Genomic DNA, 12,814 nt, shown 5'->3' with positions numbered 1-12,814 from the left:
TCTGTCATGAAACACATTGATCAATCAAACTCTCAGGAGAATCAGTGAGATGGTAGTAGTATGCATCTATTACCCAGAAGTTAGAGAGAGGATATAGACTTCTATGTTCCTTGGAAGGAAATGTTTTATTATGAGAAAATCAATTGCAATTATTATATGAGGTTTATGGTGGCTTAGAGGTGAGTTCTTGTTTTTTTTTGGTGTTTTTTTCTTTTTTTTTTTTTTACTCCATTTTATAGCTAGAACGATGACACACTGCTTTCCTGTGATCCTAAAGGTTCAATAGTCACTTCATGTTGTATCAGAATGTAACATATTTCCTTTAAAATGATGCACGTAAGTTGAATGTGACATAGTCTTATGCCTGTCATTTATTTACTAGCCACAAAAGAAAACATTTGTCAAACAAAGCGAAATGAAACTCTGATTTAAATTTCTCATCTTTGTAACCTGGCAATTAGGTGTTGTTTTACATTAGTCACGTGAGGTTGTAACAGGTTAGATGTACTCAGTGAGACATGCTAAACATTTATTATCTCCAGACTATTTATATCCCTTGCATATATCTTCCGGATTATGTAAGGGATTGGCCCAAGATATAATTGGTCTCAAATCAAAAAATACCAAGAAAAAAGATGCAAGTGTTCCTAACTGAATACCTCAGTCAGGACGAAGAATGACTTTGGAGTCTTTATTGCTAAAGAAATGTAAGTGTAAAGTCTAATGCTTTCTTTTGGAAGCAGTCATGGAAAGTTGAAATACGAGGAAAAATTCTTGATTTCTAAATGGCAAAATTAATCTTTTTTGGGGGGTTTTTATGCTGGCATTTGCCATTGGGCACCTGAGAAGTTTGGGCTAAATTTGAACACGAAGCTGTGATTATTTTAGGCTTACCACTCTAGAGCACAATCTTGCATTCCTTGCACACCCAGCTGCCAAGTTCCTGCTGAGATCAGTGAGTGGGGTTTTTGTTGTGCATAAAGAATGAAAGATCAGGTTCCAAATAAATGTTTGGACAGAGCTACTACAAGACTTTACCCCTTTTGTAAAGCCTCTTGTATTGGTTTAAATTTAAAGCTTGAGTTCTCTTCTTCCTTGATACTCATTGTTTATGAAAAATGAATCGGGAATCATTTTCACTATTGAACAATGCCAAGAGATTTTATTAGACATTTTTATGCGCACGGACCGTTCTGGAGAATAAATGTGCTCTTATGTTCGTTGCTCTCTCTAGTTTCTCTTCCTGGCAGCTATGACAATTATTTACCATATTCTTCCACACTGTGGTTAGAAAAGAGGCAATAAAAAAAAAAAAAAGATTGAAATCCTGACTCTATTGAAATAAAATCGATTTCTGTTACTGATTTCAGTCTCTTCCTCCACAGCACACTTATTTGTTTCTTGCTAGAATGAGAACTACCTTATGTTTTGTTCAGGTTCATTTAAAAAAATAAATAAATCAGGTTTTAAAAGCAACAAACCACAAAGCATAGCAGAAAAATCTTACTCGTGTTTGACAGCTTATTAAATACTCTTAACAGTGCTCTTTGATACTCCAAATGGAATTTGATTTATTCTGCCTTAAGAAGACTATTTATCTGCAAATTCTTTGTGGCTATTCACATTTATCCTTTGACTCAAGATGCTGACAGTGATCTGTCTTTGCTACAAAGCATGTTAAGCTGCATTGCACCTCAAACTCACTGACATTAACAGAGCCGTCCCCAAAGAACTGGTATATATGATCCATGGTGCTGTTTGTCTCAATTAAGATCATAGGTACATTCCTTTGAAGTAGCAAACAGGAAAGCATGTTGTCCATTGGCTGAAAGAGTCTTGGCCCTTCAGAGAAGTAGAGGCTTTAACTCAGATTACAACATATATAAGACACCATTTTTTGACACAGTTTAAGACTAAACAGATTTGGATTTGGAGAGGCTAGTTTGAGAAAATTGAATATTTTATCTTAGGTCATTATAACCCTCTCAGGTCATGTTTTACAATCAATTTTGAATTGATTTGTTATTTAGAATATTTTATCATCTTGTGAAAGAAACATTTTTAGGAAGTGTCCTTTCCACTAAAAAATACTTAAGTAGAAAATCACCGGTTTTACTAGCATCTAACACAAAGTTAACTGCCATGATTCAACAGATACATATATGGATGTGTTGAGCTCCTGTATTTTAATTTAATTCAGTGCAATCACTCCTTTACTTTTCTGTCCATGAGGATCCTGAACTGAAGCCTACTCTAATCAGGGAGATTTCAACACATCTTAGTGTTCATGTCTCACACCCCTAAATTCAACGCATATTATAAACATTAGTTATTTTGCATTTCAATGGTCAGAGTTTTGCCAGAGTTCTCATACAAGAACAACTACAGAGACCTACCATACAGACTGTGTGCATCAGATCTTCTTGCCTTCTTGCTTTTTCTCAGTTATTGCCAACTTGCTGGCAGGCAATAGTTTCAGATAATTTCCATCTAATGGTTTGATATCATATAAAGAACAAAGGAAAGTTGTAATGAAACATAAAAGACGTTTTCGTTCTCCAAAAAGAAACTGAATGCAGTTATTGAATGAGACAGTTCAGTATTATTGTATCCTGGAAAATTTCACTGAGTTGTAGCTAACAATATCTTATGCCTATAACTAAGCAGGAGTAGGAATGAGATTTATGAAGCAGAAACAATAATAAAAATTCTGAATTTAAATTGGCTGTACTTCCAAAATACATTGAGATCAGCATTGGATTCAGTTTACTCAAATAATTGCAGCCCAAGTGTATTTGAGGGAATATTCTCTTATACAGGAGAGAAAAAAAAAAAAAGACATAACAATGGAACTAACGAGTATAGTTTGTCGGGGGTGACTGAATGTATGATTTCTCTCCTAGCATTAAAAGTGAATACAGAGCTGTGACGTGGTGATTACATCTCACCTAATAGTGGTGATTTATATAGCTCCAAGCATATTGTTAGAATTTGGCCTTTTATCACATTCCCGCTTTCCATTTTTTCACTTCCAATCAAAAGGCTCATCGATTTTGTTTGGCTATGGTAGGGAGACTCCAATAAATAATATGGAAAAAAATGCTCTCTTAAAAAAGTAAATAATCAGCCAGTGCAGTGCAGTGAGATGAATGCTTGAAATGTTAAGACCATCAATTCTTCAAAGGAGCATTTCTGTAAATATTATTTGGTCACTGAAGTCAACAGGACCATTCTAATGAGTAAAATTTTTGTGAGAGTCCCAGCTTGGAGCTTGCAATCAAAATTATTTTCTCGTTTAGTATTAAATAGTATTCATTAAATGCACCCACAGAGTTGCTTGCAGAAATAGCAACATTACTTAGAAGTTGAGTTTAGTTACACAGGTGCATTATTTCACAAGAACATACAAATCAGCATCCTCTGTCCAAATGAGCTTATGCTTATTAGAATGAGAGTGAAGCATTTTGATGAGCAAAAGTTAATATTTTAGGAGAAACAACAGGGAAGAATTTAGGCAGCATTTTTGTTAGGAAAACAACATTATGCGGGATACTTTATGTAGGTTTTTGTTTTCCATTTAAACTCAAACTTTCAAAACCTGTGCCTCAAGGTTTCCAAGTACTTTGCTCAAATCTAAAGATTAAAGAAGACATCCTTTGACTTTATCAACGCTGCTTTTAACCATTGTATGGTTGCAAATAGTGTGGTTCTTCATTTCAGGCACAGGTGGTATAGACAAGGATTGTTTCGTGGTTAATGTGCATGCTACACCTTCCTTTTTATCTTACTTTGAGGTATTGGAGGTATTGCATACATGAGATCAAACTAGTTTTGGAAAACTTCCAAAAAGTTGCAGTCTCAATGGTTCCATCTACATGGATATAAATGACTTTATAAAGTGTTGCAGAGTCTGTAGAGTCATGCTTTCCATTCTTTTTTAAACTTCGGCATATTTTCCCCTTTTTAGCTGAAAGAAAAAGTATTTCGTTTTCTGGTAACACTTTCTCCTTATGTAAGGATGAAATGGATCTCAAGTACATAAGTTCCTTCTAAGTGTATATACAATCATAACTAAAAAATAATATTTTGTTATATGCTCAGCATCATTTATGCTTATATTATATTATTTTCCTACCCATATACCTGTTTCTGATGATCTGGGTAAACAAGTTATGAAGGCCATGAATAGAAACTATTTTTCTTATGGTAGAAGAGTGATTCTTTTGCTCTGACTTATAACAGGTGACCCAGGTCCAGTTCCCTCACAGAAGTGTTACAAAGTTTATTCTGGTAGGATTGCTCAGATAGAGAAAGCCATACTCTACCAATTCAAGAAGCATGGAAGAAAAGCGTATAAATTGAATCCAATGTATCCTGGAAAATGGTCCAGCTCAGAGATGGGATACCAGTGTCAGATGGAAAACAGGTCTTATCCAGTGTAACTTTTTTTTATCCTTTTTTGCTCTGTTGCACAAAATATTAGAAATGCCAAATCATAAAATCCATAGAGCGCATAACCCTTTTTATTTATTCTACAAAGTGCTATATGCACATGACACTAATATTAATAAAATGACTCCCCGGTAAATGGGCAACATAATTTTCAAATCATTCTTAAAAATCACAGTGATACAAAAACTAGAATTATATCATTGTTGCAAAGGATGAGTGAGAAAAATAAACGCTATCCACAAAGCTATTTAGAATTATAGGGTGTTGTTTGACTTGATGATACTCTGCTTACTATGAAGGAAATAGCTTTTTAATTCATATGTACCTAGTAAGAAACTGCATAAAGTGTCTGAAGGAGTAAGATAAGAACTTGATCTCATTCCTTCTGAAGCTTCTTGATGCATTGATTTGGGTTACATCCTGTCTGATTATATTGTATAACGATCAGATTTATGTTTATTCATTCCTCTACCTAGAAAAGCATTAGAATTCAAAATCAAGTTTGTTTGGCTTTAAGAATGTAGTCTTCTAGTAAAACAGCAGCTACACTAAGCCATTTACTGGAGAGAATTGTTACTAAAGAGAGGATCCATTACAGTTTTATAGAGAGAAATCATAAGTCCATACTTTACATTTCTGGGAAGGCATTAACAATAAACCAGATAGGAAATCTTTCAAAATAACATGAAGGAAAATAATTGTATGATCACTGGAGAACCTTGAAGAGACTGATAGTTATACTTGTAAAAATTACAGTAGGAATACATCCTTTACAAATGTATTGTAAATGGAAAGGTTTATTATCTTTGTTGCATTTTGAGCACCTCGTTTTTCTGGTGATCATATGAAAATATTCAAATGATTTTTAGCAACTCTGCTCCAAAGGAAATTTCTTTTTTATTATATTTTTGTGTTGAGCTTGGAGGAAAGGCTAGGTGATTTCCAAATTCGTGACAGGGACACAGGAAAGAATGGAATAATAAAAATTGGGACATTGTGGTTTACTGATAACATATCTTACGTTTACATCCCACTTTCTTTGTTATTTCAGCAACCAGTGAAAGAAAGAGACATGTTTAGATGCACAGCTATCATCCATTTTTTTATAAAGCTCAACAGCTGTTCAGTACTACACAGCAATGTTATTGTGCTAGGTTAGGGCAGGAAATAAATGCTTTCACTGGATCTGACAAATGCGTTTAGATGATCAAAATATGAAAATATGAGACTGAATATGGACAGCAGAATTCTAACTTCTGTGCGTTAAAAATTCAGCAAATTCTTTTACGGTGTCAAGAGGGTCAAACTGTGTCTATATCTCAGTCAAGATGACATACAGCTACAACAGTGGAATACAATCTTTTTATTAATTTACTTACATGAAAGTGCACCAATATGTTTCTCTTCCATTTCTATGCAGGTTGCCCATTATTGTCAATGGAAACACCACAGAATAATATGCCTTTTGGTGTCTTTAGTGCTTTTTCAGCAACAAAACGAGCATGTTCATAAAAGGAGTTTGATATAGTATTCTTAGTTTTTACAATTTTCAAGGAATATTCAGAAAGAAATATGTATTTAAATATAACTTGGGCACCTAATTATATGTGAGGGTAAGTTTCAGAATGGAAATTTTTACTTTGGGATTGGTGAGAACCTAACATTTTCCATTGGAATACATGAAATGTATTTACAGACAATAGATAAGGCTCTTACTATCACTTTCAGGTATATAAATATCTGTAATAACCACTTTGTAGATGACAAAATGGTAGTATGCGGGGCAAGATTTCTTCATCATAGACTAATACACTTGCCCTCATTTTAACCTCACAACACTCTAAATTAGGACTACTGAAGTCAGTAGCACTGAAGTCAATAGCTACAATGAATTGCACTAAGGTCAATAGCATTATGCTACTGTAAAATTGACATAATCATGAGAAGAATCTGTCTCAGTATCTCTAACTGTCAACTGTCTCTTTCAGCTACCTCCTTCAACTGACAATGACTATGTGACACTTGGATTCCCAGGAAAAGCCATCTAGCACAGATGGGGACAAAGAAAGGAAAATAAATGCTACAGTCAGGCTTATAAATCTCTTCTGAGACAGGTAAATAAGGAGATGATATGCCAGAGAAGCAATCGTAAGTCAATACTGATTTTTTTTTCGATGTTAAATAGAGATAGTATAATAGCTAACTGATGAAGACATTGTATGATGGAATTTCTGTTTGTGGTTTTATAAATATGTGACTGTGTTTCCACTCTTCTTTGACCAGGGTACACCTCTGGAGAACTTATCTTTCAAATCGAACTGATTCTTATCTGCATAAATAAAAATCAGAAATCATATTCTGACAGAGAATACAAGCAAACTGGCTCTAGAAAATTACTTTTTTTAAAGGTTAAAATCAAAAGTTAGACAAGAGAGAATAAAAACATGATGAAGTTATAATCATTTATGTAAAATGTATAGTTTAAGAAGAGTAATTCTGAGCAGCTTACTTTGGCAAATATCATATTTCTATATAATGGCTGATGAGTACGAGCATTTCCATGTGATTTAAGGGGAACTGAAGGCTACTGTTTACATTAGAAACATCATCACTTTACAGCGTTAAAGTCATAATGTTTTCTCCATCTCCTACTCACTCTAATATGTTTGATGTGTTTATCCAGAGAATGGGGATATGCTGGTAGTTACTCTATTTTTGAGTTCTAAATGGGTGCACAGCAAGAGTTAGAGGGGGCAAGTCACTATGCTAAGTTTTTCTTGTGAAGGGTTTTGTGGTGACTCCGCTAACACTGGAAGCAAGTCTCAGTTCTGGTATATGGGTGAGGCTTCACTGACTTTAGTAGAGTCAGAGTTAAATAGCTGAATGTCTGACCTTACATATCATCAAGAGGCACGTGAGTGTTATAACCTCCTTGCTATTCTGGGTCTTTTATGGACTTTTCTGTTACTACGCATTGAGAGAATTAGCAATTTTTGTTATGTATTACCATATTATAACTTAACAGTTAAGCTAGAGAGATTTTCACCATGGAAAGTATTAAAAGAAAATTTGCTCTAGTTTGACGGTAATTTCCATGATATAAAGAGAAGTATGTATGAAACTTTTGAAAAGTCTATTCTCTGTATGCAATTAAATTATTTATATTGTGTATAATTAATATGTTCAGTGATTTTGGTAAAGAGGCTTAGCTTTTAATCCTCCTTTAAAGATAAGAGATCACAGAAGTGAAATGCAAATTTGAGGTCTTATTTTATGTTTGTACAATAATATCAAGCATTTTTCACTGTGGTTGATTGTTAAAAAATACAAATTATTTTAAAAAAAATCCAGAAATCCCCATAGGCTAATGATTACATTATCAATGCAAGCAAATTCCTCAGCACAATGCTGAAAGAATTAGGCATAACAGCAGTTCAGCACTGTCTGAATCTATGGTGTAGCAGCTGAGAAGTTGTTTGAAATACCTTAGTTTCCCACCGGTAATTTGAATAGCTAGTAAGTAGAGTAACTGAATGCTCCAAATACACTTATTTAAGGATAAATCTTCCTGGTTTCAGATGCTATAGAGTCCCCAAACACTGCTGAACTACCAGTTTCATTACATGAGGTTGAGGAAAGTGAGAAATAGAGAACAGACAGACAGATTCCAGATTCTCTAACAACCTGTGGCAGGACACTGCATGCAAAGAAGAGATGTCATGACTTTGGTCTGTGAAGTATGTGAAGCTAGTGGTCATACACTCAGATAAGGAATAAAAAAGGCCTGCGCCAGAGCAACGCCGAAACCTGTGAGAGATGGGGTCCGATTCATGCATTTCTACTGACACATTTACTCAAGGTTTAGAGTGGTGTGAAAATTTCAAGAAGTTCAATACATGCATTTTCCTCTGAGATACATATATATCTCTCACTGTTGTTGAAGTTCACAGTGAGCTTCATAGAGTAAATCAGTTTATGGAAGTAAGCAAGCTGCTCAGAAAATTAATGAAATTTGATTTCTTACTGATTCACATACAACAGTCTTCCACTTTCCCTTATCTTTATAAAGCAGCTATCTTCCAGCTTCCAGTGAAGGGATTGATAGACTGATGTGCAAATGGACATTTTGACAGTGTGAACCTTACTTCCGTAGGAAATAGTTCTTAAAATGTCATCAGGCTTTTACTGTCTTTAAAAACAAGTTTCTGATTCTCCATAGAAATCTGGTGTAGTCTGAAACATGGAACTGCAGGAAAGTTGTAGGAAAAGGAGTCTCTCCAATGAGGTTTCAAAAGCTGTTCTCCAAAACCAAGAAGTTTTGTTTGGTTAACCCTAGGTGATCACTGGAATTTCTGTGACTCTGAAGGCTGCACATTTGAAATATTTTCTATCTTTAATGCAGGTGGCAGTCAACAACCTACTACATAGAGACTACATGTATGAAGTCTCTATATGTTGAGTTAGCAAGTTCTTTTTTTCCCATCTTGCAATCATTTTAGAATTAAGAAAGCTGAACAAGACACACTGTGTATATATCATTAAATACAGATCCACAACTACAGTCCATATTTGCCTTTTAAACTGTCATACACTAAAGAAAAAAAAAATCACATGGACTATTCTTTGTTACTGTTGCAATGATTAATATTATTAGTTTTTTTGCAAGTTTCTGTGCAAAAATGTCAGGCATATTATCACTTCAGCCAAGTTCTGAAAGGCCCTGTTGAGCCATCCTATAGGTTAATATATCATTTGTTTAATTTTACTATTGGAATCTTCATTTAAACTTCTTTTAATCTCCATTCCATGAATCTATGATTTAGTCACTGAGCAGCTGTATGCCACTAATTAAGACACAATGGGATAAAGCAAGAAATTTGACAGCTGAAGTTAATGGGAGCAACAAATATTCACCCACATGAAAGGATGCTTACTTGGTGTCAGTTTGCATTAAGTTGTACATTATTAATAATTCTATCTAATGAGATAAATTGCAATACTAAATGTATCTACTGAAAATAGTAATAATAAAAAAATTGCAAAAGCATGAAATTGTTGATAACTATAAATATACGAATTGTATGAATACAGTCCACACTAATATTTTATGATCTGAAAATAATTTATACCATAGAAGGATTTTGTCTTACAGTATGTGGATGAAAACTTAATCTGATTTCTCGTTCTAGAGAACAGACCTCCCCAAAGAGCTTGAATGAGAAACAAATACAAGCATCTGTCCACATTTTGGCAATATTTGTCTGAAGAGGGTTGAAACTCATTTAATTTCATTTGAAAATATTTTACATCCCCTGTGTTTACTTTGAAGTTGAGACTCAAGAATACAAAGGAAGCCTCAGCACTGGAAACATTTATTAATCAGATCAAACCAGTGCATTTTATTAGGTCTTTTTGCTCATGCTAGTTGAAATTAGTTTTCAGGATCTAGCAACTGTCATAACTTTCTACAAAGAAAATCTGTCATTCACTAAAAAGACTCTTGTTTAATGAGAAGATGCATCAGGCTAATTTTGGAGAGTGTCCCAACCATTTCATTTTCATTCATTGTTTCCGTCTTTAAAAAGAAAAAATAATAAAAAATCTATGATAGATCTCTGAAAATCTATCATGGAATTGAAGCTTTTTCAACTATTTTGAAAATCAGAGAGAAAGATTATAAATTCAGTCTTGTAAACACTGTTACTGTTGGTATACAGCATGTCGTGTTTTATACACAATAAGATATCACAGCAAATGATATTTTATTTCACTTACTCATGTGCTGTGAATAACTCTACCTCTCTCATGCACAGACTAAGTAACTGCATTTTTCTGTTGTTTCTGCCTTGTGCAGACCCCAAAACACGATTTGTCTGATACCCTCTCTGTACCCCATCATTTCAGTGAGGCTTCCAGATTCATGGTTCATTCCAAGTGCAAGAAAACAAGTATATTCTACTCAAGATGATAGTGACTTCTGTCTACTCTAGTATCAGGTCAAAAATTTTATCTTCTTTAGGATGCCGGAAGAATGCTGGTCATTATGAGATCTGTTTTATTTCTACTGCTTTAGACCAACTGACTAAAGAAACAAATCTTGCCTAGCTAAAGGTAGTTCTGGAGTATAAAAAACCAGTAATTAAAAACTGTTCAAACCCCAAAATTAACAATAATTAATGTACATTGTTCATTTTAACATAAATTTCACTCAAATCTCCAAACTAAGAACCATATTAAAATTTATGGATTCATGCAAATTGCACAAACTGTGCTCGGTAGTAAATTTTTTAAATACGTTCCACATTGTTTCGCCAACACACCGTCCTTTAAAACCATCCTATTGATTTTCCCCACTTTATTGCATCCAATCTTCAGCACTACCTAATATCCAAAATATATTCAGTTGTATTTTAGAAACACACCATGTTCTGTGTACTTTTGATGTGAGGAACAGGAGTCCTAGGAGGCCCTAGGAGGACCTCACAGAATTGAAGTGCTGAGAGATACTATCTTGTCAGATGTCATCTCATCCATCTCCCTGGGATGAGGTACCACAACTACACTCATGCTATTTGTCTAAGGGATATTTTAAAAGCTGTAGTTTAATAGATTCGATAAAGTACCTTGATAACCTCTTCCAGTGGTTCACTAATTGTCTGATGGAGGTTTTTTTCTGTATATAAAATATACATAATAAAATATATAAAATATTTTGCTGAAAATGAAGAGAAATTAGTAAGTGCTTGACACAATCCCTAAATATTGTTTATTCTATCATCAAAGTCATTAATGAAATGTTGACTGGTGTGAGGGCATCGACAGGCTTCTTTAGGGACCTCTACTGGAAATCCCAGTTCAACATGGAACCAGTTGTAGCTACTAAAAGGATTTTTTTTTTTCTTTTAGTCATACATTTACAAGATAGTGTTACCATACAAAAACATTTCCCTCCAGTTGTTTAAAAACATTACTAATGTTTTCCCATAAATCAAAGTTTTTGTTTGTTTGTTTTTATTAAACAAGTTTTTACCAGATGTATGTATAAGAGCTCATCAGGGAATTTATAGAAAATTTGCACAACGTTTTAGGATATGGCTTTTTGAAAATACGTTCTCCCAAAATCAGCATTATTATGCAAAACTGCGTTACTGTATACAAGGAACATTGAAAAAATAGAGAATCATTGTGTCAGTTTTTATTTTTTCTTTCTTGCACTATTAGTGCATTTCTTTGTAACATGCATTAATATACGGGGCTTTCAACAAAACAAATTGGAGTGGAATTTTTATGAGTTTTATGGGATTGCTGAAGACTTTTTTCTCATTTATGAAATGACATATTGCAATCTATTAAAATTATCATCAGATTATTACAAAACAATTCACTACTGGAATGTTAAATCAAAGTCTGAGTGAACACGTGAGAACTGTATATGTGAAGTTTCCAGCAAGGAGATGTTTATCAAATTCAGTATCTGTTTCCTTATGTATATGAGGGCTCTGAGCCTGGATTTCACTGGACTTGATTTGAATGACTTCCCAGGTAGTAGGAGCAAGGCCTTAATGTGTTAGAATAGACAGTTGAATCTCACAGAGTATTGTTTCATGTGCTTAAGAACTACTGTGAGATTTAAATTTCCTTCATTCCCAATTTGAATTTCTGTGAAACATTTTGTGGTTCTGACAGGACATATGCCCTTCCCAAATCATTTTGATCACTTTTAAGTATTTCAGCAAAGATGCCTTCACAGTACCTGGTAGCGTAATAAAGATCACAAATAATGGTTGATATTTCTTGAAATGTGTAATATGTCTTTCTTGGTATTCCCTCTTTTTTTTTTTTTTCCTTTGGCTATCTATCTTAAAAAGGCAGGTAGTACAGTATTCACCAGCTTCTGTATCTGTTGTTATCTTGCCTTCTATTCAGGCTCAAGGACATTTTCTCACTGCATTCAAATGCCTTTCTGGTGGCTGATTACTTTGGCATTTTCCTATTCCATTTCTGGCAGGGTTTCAGTGTATGTTTTTGCAAGGATAAGTGAAGTTTCAATGAAGTTAAATGAAAAGAAATACAAGTTAATGAATTGTTCAGCTTTGGCTTTGCGGTCATCCAGTTAAACATTAAGATGCAAATGTTGTCAGGAATATTACAGAATAGATTAATTAAAATGATGTAAACAACTCTAGTGGTTTTTCAAGTGCAGCACTGAATTATTTTTATCTTCTTTTTCTAATTTTCCAGCAGTTTTACATTCTCTGTATGGTAACCTACATCATAAATACAAGACACAAACAAGATACAGAAATGAGTTTGAAAAATCTATTACAATAAATTCTCTTGCCAAGTTTAAATGATCTGTTAG

General features: G+C 34.0%; 1 long non-coding RNA gene across 2 annotated transcripts in view; it reads left to right on the top strand.

The window, feature by feature from the left end:
- Positions 1-8,251, top strand: part of LOC121077437 — a 36,634-nt gene extending 28,383 nt beyond the window's left edge. For both annotated transcript variants that reach the window (XR_005824036.1, XR_005824035.1), the window contains 2 exons: positions 6,441-6,566; positions 8,031-8,251. This is a non-coding gene — a long non-coding RNA (uncharacterized LOC121077437). The remainder of the gene's footprint in view (positions 1-6,440; positions 6,567-8,030) is intronic.
- The last annotated feature ends 4,563 nt before the right edge of the window (positions 8,252-12,814 follow it).

Source organism: Cygnus olor, chromosome 13 (genome assembly GCF_009769625.2).
Source record: "Cygnus olor isolate bCygOlo1 chromosome 13, bCygOlo1.pri.v2, whole genome shotgun sequence".
NCBI lineage: Eukaryota > Metazoa > Chordata > Aves > Anseriformes > Anatidae > Cygnus > Cygnus olor.
The sequence above is the reverse complement of the archived record's forward strand: the minus strand, read 5'-3'. Positions and strand labels throughout refer to the sequence as shown.